General features: G+C 43.5%; 1 protein-coding gene across 2 annotated transcripts in view; it reads left to right on the top strand.

Moving 5' to 3' along the window:
• PRR5 (proline rich 5) overlaps positions 1 to 17870 on the top strand; it is a 101248-nt gene that overhangs the window by 16170 nt on the left and 67208 nt on the right. The window contains exon 2 of one of the 2 annotated variants that reach the window (XM_065672944.1): positions 7219 to 7355. The exons of the other annotated variant lie outside the window; for it this stretch is intronic. The gene's annotated coding sequence lies outside the window, so the exon portion shown is untranslated. The remainder of the gene's footprint in view (positions 1 to 7218; positions 7356 to 17870) is intronic. 2 annotated transcript variants of the gene reach the window in all.

The following is a 17870-nucleotide window of genomic DNA, read 5'->3' as shown; positions in this document are numbered from 1 at the left end:
ATCCCTAAGTATAAGTCTGCACTTGAGGCATTCCTGAAAAATTGGATATTGTTCAGAGGCTCAAGGTGTATCTCACAACTATTCAGAGAGTTGATGATGGGATGTCAGTTTTTACATGCCTAGTTTTTGCACTGTAGGACTTTATTTATGGCAGGAGTGCCAAAAAGACAGCTGAGTTGAATCAAAGTGCTCTTTTGTGATGGTCCTGTAATTGCGGCTACTTCTATTTACCTCTTCTTTTTTGAAGTTAGTTTATTTTCCACAAAACCATTCCTTACTTACTGCCTCCAGCACACCAAGTCCTGACATTGCTGCACAGTCAACCTAGCCTCTGGCTGGTTTCAGTGATGGAGGATTGATGGAGCCATGAACATGCCAACATCTGTTTAAGCCAGACATTTACATCTCCCTGAACTTTGGCAGCTGAGAGATCAGAGACCTGGTCTGTCTTCTCTGAACAGTACTTTATCCTCTGTTATCCAGGCATATCGTCCTCACTAGAGAGGAGTCAAAAACTTTTATATCTTTTCCCCTTTTATTCTCAGAGGGTTCAGGCAGTAGTACCTGCTTTAAGAATGGCAGCAGATGTTAGGCAGTGGAGCCGTATTCTCGTGTTACAGAGTTTCCTCAGGAAGCTTTTGACTAAGCAGCTGCTGTCTCATGCGTAGTGAGAAGCTGAGTCTGAGTGTAGTAGAAACGTCAAAGGAAATATGAGAAGTCACTGCCTCCAGCTATTTGCTACCTTTCTTCAAAATCTGCAAGGCTGGTAGAGCAGAAAGTATCTCTGTATTGCATCTGGCAGCTTGACCGGAACGTCACCCTCCTTGGCAGCAGAGCTGACACCACCGGATTTTGCACAGAAAGAGAGCATAACTTCTCCCCTCTGCCAGCTTCCCTTTGGTAGAGCAGGAGAAGGGGCAAAAGGGGTAGTATAGTTATAATTTCTTTCATTTCTCTCTGCAGATTTGGAAACCGTCTGTAATGAGCTTAGGATGAGCTGCCCACTTACTGTTCTTACTGTTTAATTTTTTCCCCTTTTCCCTCATGTTATGAAATGCAAGTGGCAATTACTTTTGTTTTCAGGATGCATGACTGCAGAGTGCTACCCATGTAAGGACTGGACTCTCTTCATTTTTTCCCTTTTTTTAACTCCCTGCAGTCACAGTGATTCTGTAAATGGAGAATTGTTTCACATTCTTTTTGCCCGACTGACGCCACCCAACCAAAAGTTTCTTCTGCAGCCAGAGCCTTGTGAGCATCTCTTCCAAAGCTCCACTACAGGTCTTTGCATATGTCTCTGATCTGGTGCCAATGCTGGCATTGTTACGCTTAGTTGTCCTTGCTGCGGCCATGAGTAACCCCAGCTCTGCTCTAAAAATACAGAATTCTGAGTGGGTTTTTTGCTCTGGTGTATTCTGGAAGGTGCTGACCCCAAAAAGCACGGTGGTTTGAGTGGAGATGTCCACCTTAATGTTGGCGGGCCTTGGAGCATGTTCAAACTCTACAGATTTGTGAAAGGAGACAGATGAAGTTGCCAGGGGGGCTTGCGGGTTGTGACCTTGTCATTCCTTTTTGCCATGCAGACTTTAAATTCTTGCTGCACTAGAATAACTTTTGGCTCGGCTCTGCTGTCAGATGCCTCTCTCCCCTTCTTCTGTTGCTTCTTCCAGAGCTTGCTTATTGCTGTCTGTGCCAGGAGCGATGGATCAGATGAGAAGGGTGTGATTTGTTTCTCTAAGATGGCTATGAGTCTCAGTTGCCCAGGATCCATCAGTCTGTTAATCTTTCCATAGAGGGTTGCTGCTGTTCTTAATAGGAAGCTAAGGTTCACAGCAGATGTTTTTCACATAGGCTTCAGAAGCTGCCTTAAATGTGGTCAGGCACTTCTGCAGACAGAGGCTGAGCACTGGTCTTGGAGAGGGGCCGGGGTGAGGATGGCTGTGGGTAGGACCTCCCTGCAATGTAGGACTTACTTATAAATAGGAGAACAAATTGAAATGTTCCCTATTTGTTTTTCCACCTCCCACAGTTCTTGGGGATGAGGAAGGAGGCCAGTGAGAAATGTTGGCATTTTAGTGAGAAGCAAAGGCAGCTGAAGGGAAAGGCCTCTTATTTTGTTATTATTATATTTTTGGGAAATGCTGCTGCAGATATAGTGCCAGGCTGCTGTACAAAAGATCCTGTCTGGGTTTGCTCTGTTTTCAAATACAGAAGTAAAGCTGTTGACAGTCCCTGTCCATGAGATTGCCAGAAGTGACTAAGCCAGCAAAGGAGACCCAGCAGGTGCTGAAGTGAAATTCTTCCGAAATGCCCTCATTTACACTCACTGCATCCTTTCCCAGTAAAAGCCTTCAAATGCTGCTTCAAAAATTCGTAAGTTTGAGTGCTTTAATGGAAGCAAAGGAAAGACTTTTCTGTTTTGTCCTGAAAGAGCCTGTAGCAAGTTCAAAGAGAACTTTAAGTATTTAGTTATGCTGCGTTTGCCTACCCAAGAACTTTTCTCCCTGAGTTACCTGAAGCTTCATTTTTTTAATTGAAATCACTGTAGGATGTTGACTTTTATGTGAGGCCTGTAAATGAGCAACCTGTAAAACCAAGGCACTAATATATCAAATATGAATTTAGCTGGAGATGATGCAAGTTATGAATAGGATTTTCCAGTCTTTGCCTGCTGAAATAATCTGTGTGCCATTTGGTCTACTGATCCTTACATATAGGATTTGGTCTGTGGGAAATAAAGAATGGGAGAAGTTTAAAATACGAATAATTGGAGTTTAGGTTGTGGAGAAAGTCATGATCTGAGATAAGAGGGGAGATCTTTTGGTGCTTTTAGACTATGTTAAACTTGTAATTAGCCTCTTAAAGTTACATGTTTGGTTTTGGAAGGTTCTAGCTTTTTCCCTGTCTCCATGGAGTTAAATTTGACACCTTTTAATGCAGAGCTTTCTGTAAGTTTTGCATCCAACTTCTTTTAAGAGTAACACCAAGGATTTTCAGGAGAAATTACCGCCTTTAGGTTTCTATCTTTGTAAGTTTATGTCCCCAGAGATATAAAAGCAGATTAAATGTCACTATTGCAGCAGAAAAGAAACAGCAATACATGAAACAGAAACAGACTGTCAGGAAAAAAATCAGCTATGAGAAGTCAGCATTAAAAACAATCTTCTTATTTGTCTGAGGTACAATGTTACCCCAAGCAAAGTTAACAGGGGTTTTCCTATCCGTTTCTGTAGACAGAATTTATCAGGATTCATCCTTTGGTTATAATTTCATTTAAAGTATGAGCTTTAATTTGATTAAAGTGAAATATCTTTTTAAATGAGGAAGATCAGGGTCGTACAACCCAGAAGACATACTGCCATCTTTTTATCTCGGGCAAAACAAAAAGAAGAAAAAAATGTTTTAAATCTGCAAATCTTTCACAGGTCTGAAAGAAGAGTGAACCAAGGTGCTTGGGAAGCCAGGTGTAATATAGGCTTAAGCCCATGGTTTTGCTTGTTGGGACGAGTTGTAGAATGGCTTTTTAAATGGCTGGGGAAGGGAAGGCCAAAAGTTCAAAAGGCCATTTACTTCATAGGCTGAAATAAGGCTAGCCTGCCCAAAGGAAAATCTACACATATGTAACTCAAGGAATAAAGCTAAGAATACAGATGGTGCATTTTTCATTGATGTCTTCTCACGTCATTCTTCCCATGCACTTTTTTCCACACTTCTGGTTGATTGAGCTGAGCTAGCAAAACTCAGAAAGTAGTGATGAAGCCTTTGCAATTTCCAGCCATCAGCGTGCTTCTCAGTCATAGCAGTCCCAAATTAAAACCTTCCGGTAGAAAAAGGTCCATAATGGTGCTGCTGTGGGTTTTTACGCGGCAGATCTTGATCCCGTCAGCCTGACGGGCTGATAGCAGTTTAATTGCAATCACCATTTCCAGCCACTGTGTTGATTCTTGGCTTGTACCTCAGTAGACTGCAGTCACTGAAATGATACAGTTTATTTGCTGGCCACTCACAGCTGAATTGAAAGACCTGCAGTAATACCCAAAATTAGAGTCCTGTGACTGATTTCTCTGGCCATAGCTGTCTGAGCTGTAGGTTTAAGTGGAGCAACTGTGTCAGTTCCAGTGAAATACTGATTTACAACAGCTTTCATTGTCAGTCCTGAGGAATAACTGTCATTCTCTTCCCTGAGCAAGCTCATGCTGCATGAGAAATGAATTTCATCCACACTCACAAATATTTTTAAAGTACAGCCACTTAGAAAAAGAGGGCAGTTGCATTAATGTATTATTTATAACACACTTGCAATGCATGATCCTGCAATTTACCCTAGATTTCTGAGTAGGCTCTTGCATTTGGACAACTGGCCTTTCTGCCAGAAGTGACATTTTGGTTTTGAACAAATTCCAAAATACCTGTTTTTAAAAGCAGCATCACCAGCCATGCTACACCTTTCCCTCCTCTGCCTCACATGCAGAATTTGGAAGGCACATTGCCCTGCAGCTCAGAGCAGTTTGAGCTGAATCTGAATTTCTGGCAGCTTTGGAGTCCAAAAACTTGTGGAGTCATGTTTCTTTCTATGATGGTGAGGAGGTCTCTAAAGCTGCAACATGACTGTTATGTCTGCAGAAGTATTTTGGGTTGTTCACAGTGATTCTCCTCATAGACTTGTATTGCTGCTTTCCCTATTGATGAGGTGGAGGGATGGGTAAGTAGTATGTGCCTGAGAAAATGGTAAAGCAGTTCTGAAATTCTGTCTCTGGGAAATGCCTGATTTAAAGTATGGTATCAATATTGTATAACAAAAGGCTATATGACTTCTTGATTCGCTTTACCTGCTGAAATAACATACTGATTGCTCAGCTGGTATGAGGTAAATGCTTAAGTACAGTCTCCTGGAACTTCTGGACAACAGCATCATGGGTTGGGTTGTTTTTTTTTATTTTCAGGCATTCTCTTTTTTTCCTTTCCCCTATGAATAGTTTAAGATACACAGGATATTAGATGAAAGCAAGGTAAATGTCATTCAGAAGTTTTTTAAAAAATAATTTATAATTCATTCGTGCATTGTTGAAATAACTGAGCTTTGATCATCAGAGTTATGTCAATTTAAGTAAAAAAGACAGTGGAGATTTATTATGAAGTAACCCACTTAAATCCTGAAGAATAGCACTGTGATGTTAAACAGGGGAAGTTTAGACTGGATGTAAGGAGGAAATCCTTTCCTGTGAGGGTGGTGAGACGCTGGAATCAGTTGCCCAGGGAGGCTGTGAGTGCTCCATCCCTGGCAGTGTTCAGGGCCAGGTTGGATGAAGCCTTGTGTGGGATGGTTTAGTGAGAGGTGTCCCTGCCCATGGCAGGGGGGTTGGAACTAGATGATCTTGAGGTCCTTTCCAACCCTAACTATTCTATGATTCTATGTTGGTTTATTGTTCCAGCTAATCAAATTATCACAAGTTATAGGCAAAATGGAGGTTGTTTTTATTTTTCATCTGCTAGCATAGAAATGTCAAAGCTTGATCTCTAAGCAAAACACTGTTTTCATACCCATAATCTTTTGAGAACCAAATAGCTATTATTACATTTTCTGCTCATAATATCTGTCTAAAATCAGTGGGACTTCTCATATACTTTACATTAGAAGATTAAGAATCTTCTTCAGTGTGCCTTTTAAACAGGGAGGGGGAAAAGGCCAGAATTCATTACAAGTCCTATTATTTTAGATACGTACTCTAATAGTATCCACATCTAGCTGAGCTTTTAGAAGACCTCAGTGTGCTGGCCACTCAGGCAGTTTTGGCAGACACTTTTAATATAAACCCAGCTGTATCAGGAAAGCTGTATTCTGATACTGCTTGCTTTGCTTAGAGCAGTTTTTCACATAGGAGTACAACATCTAGCTGTGTCCACAGGAGTTTTTCTTGGTATATCCAGTGTCCTGTGCTCATATCCTGTGGTTTTGCTATACATCCCTCACTTCACATTTCGTCATGTGTCATCTGCAAGATGCACGTGTCACTGAAAAGGTTGCTTTCCCTGCCTTGTGCTCAAAATACCAGTTCGTGGCTGTGTAGCCTACAAGCTGCAGGTAATTTCTCCCATTCTGCAGGCTGCCTGCTGAGCTGCTTATGTGTGCACTTCTTAACGCATTGCAGTCAAAATGCACTGACTTCGCACCACACTGTTATTTAAACTAACACCTCTGACTTTGACTAAAATAAGTGGTAACAGAATGAAGCTAACACCCGTAGAGCAGACAAAAGGTGGGAGTAAAAGGGGATTATTTAGTTCTGTCAAACACAGGAAAGATTAACCTTGAAATGTGTATTTTTAAACACATGTAGTTATTTACATCCTCGCAAAGTGGGTATGAAATGCCACAAAACAAAAGCAAGAGCAGTTCGTACCCAGGATAAACTGAGCCCAAAAGGACATCTATATATTCCTACTTAAATTTAGCAGTGTGTTAGAGCTAGTACTAATGACTCTGCAAAGTGCAAGGCATGAAGAACCGTTCTTAGAATGCGGATGCAAATGTGTGTGAATACCACTGTGTGTCTGTCTGTATGTGTGTATGTATGTGTTTTCCTAATACTGTTTTATATTTATTGACAAGTGATTAAAAAAAATTAAAATCTTCAAATTATGAAGACATTTATATTGGGGTTCGAAGTCACATAAGTTCTGTGCTGCACCAAGATATCCACTCTGGGGTTGTTTATTGTGTTAATAGCCACCTCATAGAGGCACTTCAAGAGCTGATCAGACAATGATATTATGACCATCATTTGAAGATGAAGAAAAAATTTCCAGTATTTGTAAATTATGCATTTCAGAATTTTCTGAGCCTTAGAGGACAGCTGCTCTCCAAAGGTCATCACTGCAAATCATGCAGCATATTTAAAACCTTTTTCTGTCACCTCTTTAGTGCTGAACACAGAATTGCCTTCACTGTGTCTGCTCATGGAAACTCTCTTAGACTCTTTAGTGGTAAGTGTAGCTCTTGGTGTTGGTGTTGCTTCCCCCCAAAGAAAATAAAACAGAAAAGGGAAAAGTTCAAGAAGAAATATTTAATTCTGTCAGTGATGAGATAGAGCAGCATTTATTATTGTGCTTATTTTACTTCTGTGTGTGTCATGTACGGGCTTATTAGTTCACTCTTAAGAAACAATTGCTAGAATAGCAATATTTGCAATACTACTTTTTGTTCATCTTCTGTTACAGAGGTGCTTTATTTGCAAGGGCTGGCTTTTTTCAACCAAATTGTATCGCCTGTCAAGAATGTTCACGTGACTCTTGGAAACCTGGTGCAAAATCTTCCCTATTTGCTATTCAGCCTTGTTTTCTTCTCCCTGTAGCAGGTAAGCACATGTTTCTGCAATGCTATTTGCAAGTGGAAAATGTGTCCAATTTCAAATACCTCGTGAGTTCATTCTGTTGGACTCAGTAGGATTAACATCACTCTTCCAAAATTTTCCGCAGAACCTACTGTATTTTCTGCCATAGAAAAATATCTGAGTAACAATGCAGTATTTTGGGAATTTTAACATCAGCTCATGTCAGTCTACGTCCTCTAGCTTTAGTGCAGCTTAAAAAATGGTATGCGGGAACTTTCAGCTGTGAATCTATTTACAGCTGAATCAGGGTTGTACGCATGCAATGTAGAAAATTGCTTGAATTTCTGCTCTCTGAGAGGAGTCTCTAAATAACTTTATGTCCTTGGGGATAAAAAAAAAAAAAAAAAGCCCTGAAGCAGGGAGCCAGAATGGGTGATGGGTGTTACCTATCATGGCAACCTTAAGGTGAATGAGAGGATTCAGATAGTGTTCACCAAGATCTTAGGCGGGCAACCACTGCAGAAACAGATTAATCTACCCTGGCTGACAGTGTATTGAAGCATATGAGGAATTCTCAAATGACCTACATATGATTGATGTGTATGTGGGTGTGGCAAGAAGTGGCACTGGACAGCTGAGTGGTAGTAGTATCTTACACGGCTGCAGCTATTTCTGCTGAGGTGCTTGGCCCAACCTTCTAGAGTTCCTCCTCAATATTCATTGCTAGAGCTGGATCCACATTTGAGATTCAGGGATTTTAGGAAGGAGGAGATTTATACAGATTCCTTGAAATCACTTTCAGTAAATGCTAGTCATTAAAGGAGAGTGTGTATGGGGTTGTGTGTGTGCATTTATGTGAAAGGAAAGTAAATGTGCTTAATCTGTCTTTGATGTTGTTTGGTTTTCCTTTTAACATCGTGGCATGTAGTAGCTCTTTTTCAAAGCAACTTAGAAATTTTCTCAGAAGACAATTGCCAATTTCCTCTTCTAAAAGAGTTTTCTTTCTGAACATACTAAGATATGTTCAGATTTTCTCTTAAAATTTATGTACTTTATCAGTAAGCTGCAGAATTTAACCTCTGCTATGGCTTCATTTTATTTTTTCCTGTGTTTTTTAAGCAAGTACATTTTTCTAAAGGGTTTGCTGTTGAAAACTTCTGTTTTGATTTATGTGGCAGTAACACATGCTTTGTTCCCAATTTGTAGTAAATGGTAAATGATGGCGATACTTAGGCCATGCTGCTTCATTGCAGTGGTAGCTGGATTTTGCTTACAGTGGTTACTTAGTTTCATCTCAGGCTGCAGGGGGAAATGGTTCCTTATAATCTACAGCTCCCACTGGGGCCTCACACCATAACCCGATGCAAGGCTGGGACCTCCAGCAGAATTTAGCTTGTTTTGTAAACTGGGCACAGATGTTTGAAAGTGAGATAAATCATTTTCACTTGCACTGCAGTCTTTCGATGATTTCTAGAGTGTTGTTAGCTACTGCTTCTCTGGATTCCCTGAGAAGTGAGTTAGTGGTATCAGTAGCAGAGAAGGGAGCATTGTAAAATGGGAACTTGATAATTCCAAGTCATGAAGAGAGTACGGGTACGGGCATCGCTTTTCTCTGTATAAGCAATTCCTCTGAAAAAGTTGAGGGGAGAATCTGCATATAATTTAGGAAATCCCTACTACCTCTGCCCATGTTATTTCAAGCATGCACAGAAAATTTCAGCTTCAGAACCTTCCCTAAAACAAATACTCACACCTGCTGTTAACTAAGTTAGTCTACCAACTAATCTGTTACCAAACATGAGTTCTGTCAGCAGCAGCTCCAAATACAGCTGCTAGGAGGATTCAGCCATTGCCTGTAGAACTAAAAGCTGCTCTAATGCTCCACTGGAATACTTTAAAAATTCACTGTGAACACTCTCTTAAACTTTTTATTCTTGGTATTCTAAATAATTGCCCCTCAGAGTAAACAGAGACACATGTGAACGCCTTCTGTTTCTAGCAAAGCACTTAAAAACTATCCCACTGTAAACTAGTTGTAGATTACTATGTAATCTGTAACCTTACTATGATGGATAGTCAGATCAGATTTCCCACCGCACAAGGAGGCTAAACAGTAGGCCTTGAGGAACTTGCCACCACACTGACTGTGTGTTTGCTGACTGAAAATACTAATGAATGAAATGAAAGAATGCTGCCTGGTTGCTCCTAACCCAGCATTTTATAGCCGCTTGGGTTTTTTCATTGCAAAAGCCATAACTTGCTGGTAATATAATAGACTTTAAGTTATGTTTACGGTTTTATTGTATTCAAATTTTATATTCCAATGATGTGCATATTTTCACAGTTACATTTATTATTTGCTCTTCACTGTGGTATTATATAGTTTAAAGGTCTTAGGAGTTTAGTCCTACTCTCGCAGGGACCATAGAAAACACATCTTGAAGGTTTCAGCTCCCCATTAGTTTACATCTGCAGGCCACAGCCTTTGTAAATGATTGGACACAGGTTTTACTTCCTGGAGGTATCCCCTGTTAGTCCATGGAAATGTCACAGGTTTCAAATCCAGCACATACAGAAACCTTGGCATGGCAGGGGCCTAATCAGAATCAGCAAAATAATATATTTGCTACACTTACAGGGAGACAGAAGTCAGTAGGAGAGTGTTGAGATAATAAAGGAGGTTAGCGATGTTTACTGTGTCACAGCTGGTAAGCACTCAGTCTTTTCCTAATTAGCATTACAGAAGTTCCTGGCAAAGATGTAACTCTTTGCTCCCTTTTTAGTCCTCCAATACAGATTATTTTTATTTATTGTTTAATTCTCCTTGTCCACTGTTGCAGTGGGTGTTACTGTCAGCTCATCTCTTCCCTAAAACTTCAGCTGATTCCCTTGCCAGAAGATGCTCTTAGCCAGCAAATCTGATTTGCCTTTCTGTTGAGGCTGTCCCATGAATGCTGTGAACTTTGTCCATTTCTCTTTCCTTTTCCGACAATGCCTTTGGTCATCAGCAGACTCTCCTAGAAATACTCCTTATTTAATATCTCCCTACTTGAAATATCAACTGAGCTTGTAAACCAAAGATAGCTCCCAGAGGTCTCTTCATCTAGGGTCAGAGCATGTACTTGAGGAAATGAAACATTCATTAGTTGGATGCCAGATTATTTACATTTGTATCATGATCAATAAGGCAATCAGAGACTGGGGATGACATTCATCTCATCTAATTTTAGATATTTGCAGCTTGGAATACCATATCCATATCTGAACTACTTACATTATGTTCTCTTTATAGTCAGTAGAGAGAACAGGCACATTCCCAGCATGACTTTCGTGATCAGGTTTAAATATCTCTTACAGGATGTGATGAAGTGCACCCTGAATGTGCCCAGGTTTCTCCAGCAACTGCAGAATAAGGTCCAGATTTTCCTGTACATCTCTGCTTGTGAGATGTATATATCCTGCTCCTGATGTCCACTATCTTAATTCTAAGATATGTTTCTAAGATTTTCTAAGATACCTTGTATCTAGGTACCTAGTAGGTAGTGCTGCATGAGCTTAAAAATGGAAGGCCAAGCTAAACTGAACTTTAGCACAAGAGTGTCTTAATTGCAGCTTCCAGTTTGGACCTCCCAGGTCACTGTGCTGCTACTATAGTTTTGGGGTTTTTTAAGCACTACTGGGTACCAGAAATAGAGTTGGAAAGCCTTTTGCCTTTAAAAAAATTACTTCAAAACATTTGAACCAAGAAGATTTTCTGTTGAAAGCATTAGGAAGGAAGCAATATACTACAGTAAACAAACGCTGAAACTTTCCTTTTTATTCCAGCAGAATAAGTTTAGATGTGTTTTTTTATATGAGACACTAAATTCTTGTACTAAACAAAGCAAGGAAACTCAAATGGAGTTAATGAACCAAAAACCTGGATTCAAAAGGCCATTTATCTTTATGCCAGTCTGAGTCAAAAGTTCAGTTCTGGATACACTCCTTCCTCAAAGTGTTCAAATCTGGATCCAGAACTTTCTGTTAAAGCCCAATCTCTAAAACAGATGGCTAATAAAACTAACATAATGACACACACATATATATACACGCATCTCTCCTTTTTAACATGCGGAGAATCAGCTGGAGGGCAAGATTGGTTTAGATCTATTTTATGTATAAAGTGATTCAACTCTCTCTTCCCTGTCCTCCGTCCTCCTCCTTTCTCCCAGTCTGGCCAAATGTTTGTGCTGGCTCCTACTGTTGCATAGCCAAAAACTGCAGAAAAGAAAATTATTTGGTTTTCTTTCGTGGGTTTGGGGTTTTTTTCCTTAGCAGAAAGGTAAAAGTTCTAGTTTATTTCCCTCCCCCACCTTGATGCAAACAAATGGCATCCAGCGTGCTCTTGTGCATTTTTTAATTGTACCCAGCTGTGATCACAGTCCCACAGAATATATTTTTGTGGTTTCTTTTCTTTTGCTACACTTCACTGGTGATTCACAACCTAGAAGGGATTCACCCCTTTTAGGAGGAAGAGAATTCACTGGTTTCATGACCTTTTATTTCTGTAGTAGAAATGGGTGAACTCATTTGGAATAAATACAAACCAAGCCAAAACATTACACAGGATGAAGTTAATTCTAAATCTGACCTTTGAGAGGCTTGGAGGGAGGAAGAAAAGAAAAAAGGTTGTGTGTCTCTCATCTTTTCACTGGTGCCTACAATTTGCAAGCACCAAAATGTCTCAGCAGGGGCACAGGCTTTATGGATGTGTGGCCTGATAAAAAGCAGAACAGTGGCAAAACTGGAAGACTCCCAGGGCTATGCCCACTTCTCAGGAACACCCCAAGACTGTGGGTCCACTGTGGTGGGGGAGCTCCTGCATCTGCCTGGGAATGAGCAGGTACCCTGGATGGTTTGAAGCTGTTGGGATGCTGTGATGCTCCAACCCACCTCATCACCACAGCTTGTGGTGGCTGGGACTCAAAAGAGCAGGAAACATTAGAAACAGCACTTAGAAATATCATGCTGTTTTGCCCCCCATTTCATGCTGGGCTGTGGAGAACTGAGCAAAAGTGTAAGGCAAGGAAGTTCCATTTGCCTGACACGAGTGTGTCCTGCTGCAAGCATCTCCTGCCAGGGAAGGGTAGTGGCCTAAGGCTTTTGTCCCCCTTTAAACGGGTGACAAACCACTGCTCCTGCAAGCTGCCTGAGGGACCAGGGGACCAGGGATGGACCCTGCCTGCTTCATTGCCCTGCTGCTGTGGCCTCTTTCATGCCATCTGGAAAACCGAAAGTTTTACATCTTATCTTTTATATCTTATCTTTTTTTATATCTTATCTTTATATCTTATCTTTTATAAAAATCCCACACATGATGGACCGCACCTTCAGTTCTAGGGCCCCCAACACAAGAAGGACAGGCCCTACTGGAGTGAGTCCAGAGGAGGCCATGAAGATGATCAGAGGGGTGGAGCACCTCTCACAGAAACAGGCTGAGAGAGCTGGGCTTGTTCAGACTGGAGAAGAGAAGGCTCTGGCGAGACCTTGTAACAGCCTTCCAGTACCTAAAGGGTGACAACAAGAAATGTGGAGAGGGACTTTTTACAAGGAGATGTAGTGACAGGACAAGGGGGAATAGCTTTAAACTGACAGAGGGGAGATTTAGATAAGATATTAGGAAAATACTCTTTTCTGTGAGCACGGTGAGACACTGGCCCAGGTTGCCCAGAGAAGCTGTGGCTGCCCCATTGCTGGCACTGTTCAAGGCCAGGTTGGATGGGGCTTTGAGAAATCTGGTCTAGCGGAAGGTGTCCCTGCCCATGGCAGGGGGTTGGAACTGAATGATCTTTAAGGTCCCTTCCAACCCAAACCACCCAGTGACTGCTGTTTGCAGGAGTTGTTTCAGTCAGGGGCGGCCGGGTCTCAGCTGACACCTCGGCTGCCATTTTGTGCGTCCTTCCCTGAGACCGCCGCGGCCGGCAGGGGGCGCAGCAGCGGCCGGCACTGCGCGGTGTCGGTTCCCTGTTCCTCTGGCGACACCGCTTCCTTGGCAGCGTCTGCTCAGGTCGGCCGCGGTAACTTGCATCCCGCCCGAAGGAGGCGTAACAAGTCGTGAGGGGCTCTGTCAGCAAGTTAAAATCTGGCTGAAACCAACGTGCCTGGGAGCATGCCTTCACTATGGTGCATTTGTGTGTGTTTTACATGGCTGTTTTCAAGGCTTCCGCCCCACACACCCTGAGGGGGGACACCCAAGCCCAACCCAGCCTGGCTGGCCTCCTAGGTATCCTCATTACCTCACGTCTTCAGACCCTCAGGTATCATCAGGGTGAAACCTGGCATGTGGCTCAGATGGGCATGAAATAAATGCCAGAACCTATAATAAATGCTCGGAACAATGTACATATATTCTGGCTGCTCCAGCCAACGAACCGGCTTCAATTGGAGGTCATCTCAGATGCCTGTATACAAACGCCCGTAGCATGGGGAACAAACAAGAGGAATTAGAGATGTGTGCACGTCTACGGGGGTATGATATAATAGGCATCACAGAAACATGGTGGGATGGCTCCTATGACTGGAGTGTTGGAATGGAAAGTTACAGGCTCTTTAGAAAGGACAGGCCTGGCAGGCGGGGAGGGGGAGTTGCCCTTTATGTTAGGGATAGGCTGGAGAGTATGGAACTCTGTCTGGGGGCAGGTGAGCAGTTTACAGAGAGTTTGTGGGTCAGGGTTAAAGGGAAAACAGCCGTGGGAGACATTACTGTGGGGATCTGTTACAGGCCGCCTGATCAAGAGGAACCTGTGGATGAAGCACTCTACAGACAGATAGGAAAAGCCTCACGCTCGCAGGCCCTTGTTCTCATGGGGGATTTCAACCACCCTGACATCTGTTGGAACGATGGCACTGCACGGCACAAGCAATCCAGGAGGTTCCTCGATTGTGTGGAAGACAACTTCCTTCTGCAAGTAATGGAGGAGCCGACAAGGAGAGGTGCCATGCTTGACCTTGTGCTCACCAACAGGGAAGGGCTTGTTGAGAATGTGGTGCTCCAGGGCAGCCTTGGATGCAGCGATCACGAGATGGTCGAATTTGAGATCCCCAGGACAGTGAGAAGAGCGTGCAGCAAGCTCACTGCCCTGGACTTCAAGAGAGCAGACTTTGGCCTCTTCAGGAGCCTGCTTAGTAAGGTTCCATGGGATACAGCCCTGGAGGGCAGGGGGGCCCAAGATTGTTGGTTGGTATTCAAGGATCACCTGCTACAAGCTCAGGAGTGCTGCATCCCAACTAGAAGGAAGTGCAGCAGGAGGTCCAGGAGACCTCCTTGGATGGATAAGGAGCTGCTGAGGAAAATTCAAAGGAAGAAAGAGGCTTATAAAAAATGGAAACAAGGACAGGCGGCCTGGGTAGAGTAGAGGGATGTTGTCTGGGAAGCTAGGGACCAGGTTAGGAAGGCTAAGGCCCCGTTAGAATTAAACCTAGCCAGGGATGTTAAGGATAACAGGAAGGGATTCTACAGGTACGTAGCAAACAAAAAACAGACTAGGGATGAAATAGGCCCCCTGAGGAAGCTTTCGGGAGAACTGGCTACATAGGATTTGGAGAAGGCTGAGGTTCTGAATGACTTCTTTGCCTCCGTCTTCACTGGCAAAGGCTCTGACTGCACCACCCAGTTCTTAGAAGGTAGATGCAGGGACTGTGAGAATGAAGACCTTGGGCCCACTGTAGGAGAGCATCTGGTTCAAGACCATCTTAAAAATCTGAACGCACACAAGTCTGTGGGACCTGATGGAATCCATCTGCGGGTCCTGAAGGAGCTGGCGAATGAAGTTGCTAAGCCACTGGCCATCATATTTGAAAAATCATGGCAGTCAGGTGAAGTTCCTGACGACTGGAAAAAGGGAAATATAACCCCCATTTTCAAAAAGGGGAAAATAGAAGACCCGGGGAATTACAGACCAGTCAGTCTCACCTCTGTGCCTGGCAAAACCTTGGAGCACATTCTCCTGGACAACATGCTAAGGCACATGAAGAACAACAAGGTGCTTGGTGACAGCCAGCATGGCTTCACTAAGGGTGAATCTGACCCTTAGTGGGCCTATCTGGTGGCCTTCTATGATGGGGCTACAAAATTGATGGACAAGGGTAAAGCAGTTGATGTCATCTACCTGGACTTGTGCAAAGCGTTTGACACTGTTCCACACGACATCCTTGTCTCTAAATTGGAGAGATATCAATTTGATGGATGGACCACTCAGTGGATAAAGAACTGGCTGGATGGCCGCACACAAAGAGTTGTGGTCAATGGCTCTAAGTCCGGCTGGAGACCGGTAACGAGTGGTGTCCCTCAGGGATCGGTGTTGGGATCGGTCTTGTTTAACATCTTCAACGCTGACATGGACAGTGGGATTTAGTGCACCCTCAGCAAGATTGCCGATGACACCAAGCTGTGTGGTCCGGTTGATATGCTGGAGGGAAGGGATGCCATCCAGAGGGACCTTGACACGCTTGTAAGGTGGGCTGATGCCAACCTTATGAAGTTTAACTATGCCAAGTGCAAGGTCCTACACGTGGGTCGGAGCAATCCCAGGCACAGCTACAGGTTGGGCAAAGAAGAGATTCAGAGGAGCCCTGCAGAGAAGGACTTGGGGGTGCTGGTCGATGAGAAAATGAACATGAGCCGGCAGTGTGCGCTCGCAGCCCAGAAAGCCAACTGTATCCTGGGCTGCATCAAAAGGAGCGTGACCAGCAGGTCGAAGGAGGTGATCCTGCCCCTCTACTCTGCTCTTGTGAGACCTCACCTGGAGTATTGTGTGCAGTTCTGGTGTCCTCAACATAAAAAGGACATGGAACTGCTGGAACAAGTCCAGAGGAGGGCCATGAGGATGATCGGGGGACTGGAGCACCTCCCGTATGAAGACAGGCTGAGGAAGTTGGAGCTGTTCAGCCTGGAGAAGAGAAGGCTGCGTGGAGACCTAATAGCAGCCTTCCAGTACCTGAAGGGGGCCTATAGGGATGCTGGGGAGGGACACTTCGTCAGGGACTGTAGTGACAGGACAAGGGGTAATGGGTTAAAACTTAAACAGGGGAAGTTTAGATTGGATATAAGGAAGAAATTCTTTCCTGTTAGGGTGGTGAAACACTGGAATCGGTTGCCCAGGAAGGTTGAGTGCTCCATCCCTGGAGTTGTTCAAGGGCCAGGTTTGACGAAGCCTTGTGTGGGATGGTTTAGTGTGAGGTGTCCCTGCCCATGGCAGGGGGGTTGGAACTAGATGATCTTGAGGTCCTTTCCAACCCTAACTATTCTATGATTCTATGAAAACTAGCTGGCTGACACAAATAAGTTTGTCAGATTCTAAGGGTCAGGCTGAGCAAAGGCTGCAGGTTCTCTGTGAGGCTGAGCTTTGTGCATCCTCCTGTGATTCTCCCCTCAGCGGTCACCCTGCCTCACTGTGAAAACATCCAGCTGGTGAAGTTTGGTGCCAACCTATTCATACAGACTAAAGAATCTTAAAAGGACTTGGGACAGATTTGAGCAGGGAGCTCAGAACAGTTCAAGCTTCCCTGCTCACAAGAGGTTTGACATAAATTTTTTTCCCAGTGGTGTTTCCCGAATGGAGTATTCTCTGCAGTGAGTGATTCAAGCAAGTGCTGGCTGCAAGCCTGGGTCTAGCTGGCCTACAGCTTTCTCTATGAAGGAGCCGTGCATCCTAGAAACAGGGTCCATGACTTTTGGTACTGAGATCCCAGTGGTCCAGCAGAGCATCTGGGAGTGTTGCTCGAGATGATTCCTTCAACCATTCGGCTTTGGAGTGGGAGAGCTCAGTCTGCATGGGCTTTCAAACTGCTGGCCCGAGAGCAGCAAACCTGCAAGACCATGGATGGCTCATGGTGTTCGATGCCATGAAGCCTAAAACTGAAACCTTTATTGTCCCAGCAGTTTTCTGAGGATGGGCGTGGAAGAATTTTAGTTTTCCTTACATGTAGAGAATTTGAAGTATTCTGCAATACAGCCTGAGTTTGGAGAACAGATCATTTGAAATGACTAAAGGAAAGCCTGGTGAGCAAGAAAGCTGGAGCAGCAGGACTCATCAGGAAAGGAAAACAGTAAAGATACCACAAAGCCACTGAAGATGCACAAACCTGCTGAATGATATCTGTTCTTCCACCACATCTCTCAGTAGCTTGAGGAGGCTGTTGTTTATGCTGACTTGGAGAGGGAGGAGTACCTCCACTAGTTACGTCGTTGTTGCTACCTTGTGGTGGAAAGAAAATGTTTTCTGGAAGGAAATGTAATGGAATTTGCCTGACCTCCTTGATAACGAGGCATTCCTTCCAGGTGATAACTCCAGTGGTGATGTCATGTTGATGTCTTATTGAAGATTGAGACTGGCTAATGAGCTGGAGTGAGAACGAAGGTTTTTCAAACCTTGCTGTGGAGTCTAAATAATTCCAGCACTCTGCCCTTCTAGATAAGTTATTTCCCAGAGCATCTTGAGAAAATATTGGCACGATACGTACTGTGAAGTCATAACACCAGACCTGCTGACCTGGTGAAGA

This window comes from Lathamus discolor, chromosome 1 (genome assembly GCF_037157495.1).
Source record: "Lathamus discolor isolate bLatDis1 chromosome 1, bLatDis1.hap1, whole genome shotgun sequence".
Taxonomy (NCBI): domain Eukaryota; kingdom Metazoa; phylum Chordata; class Aves; order Psittaciformes; family Psittacidae; genus Lathamus; species Lathamus discolor.
This window is presented reverse-complemented; position numbering and strand designations above follow the sequence as displayed.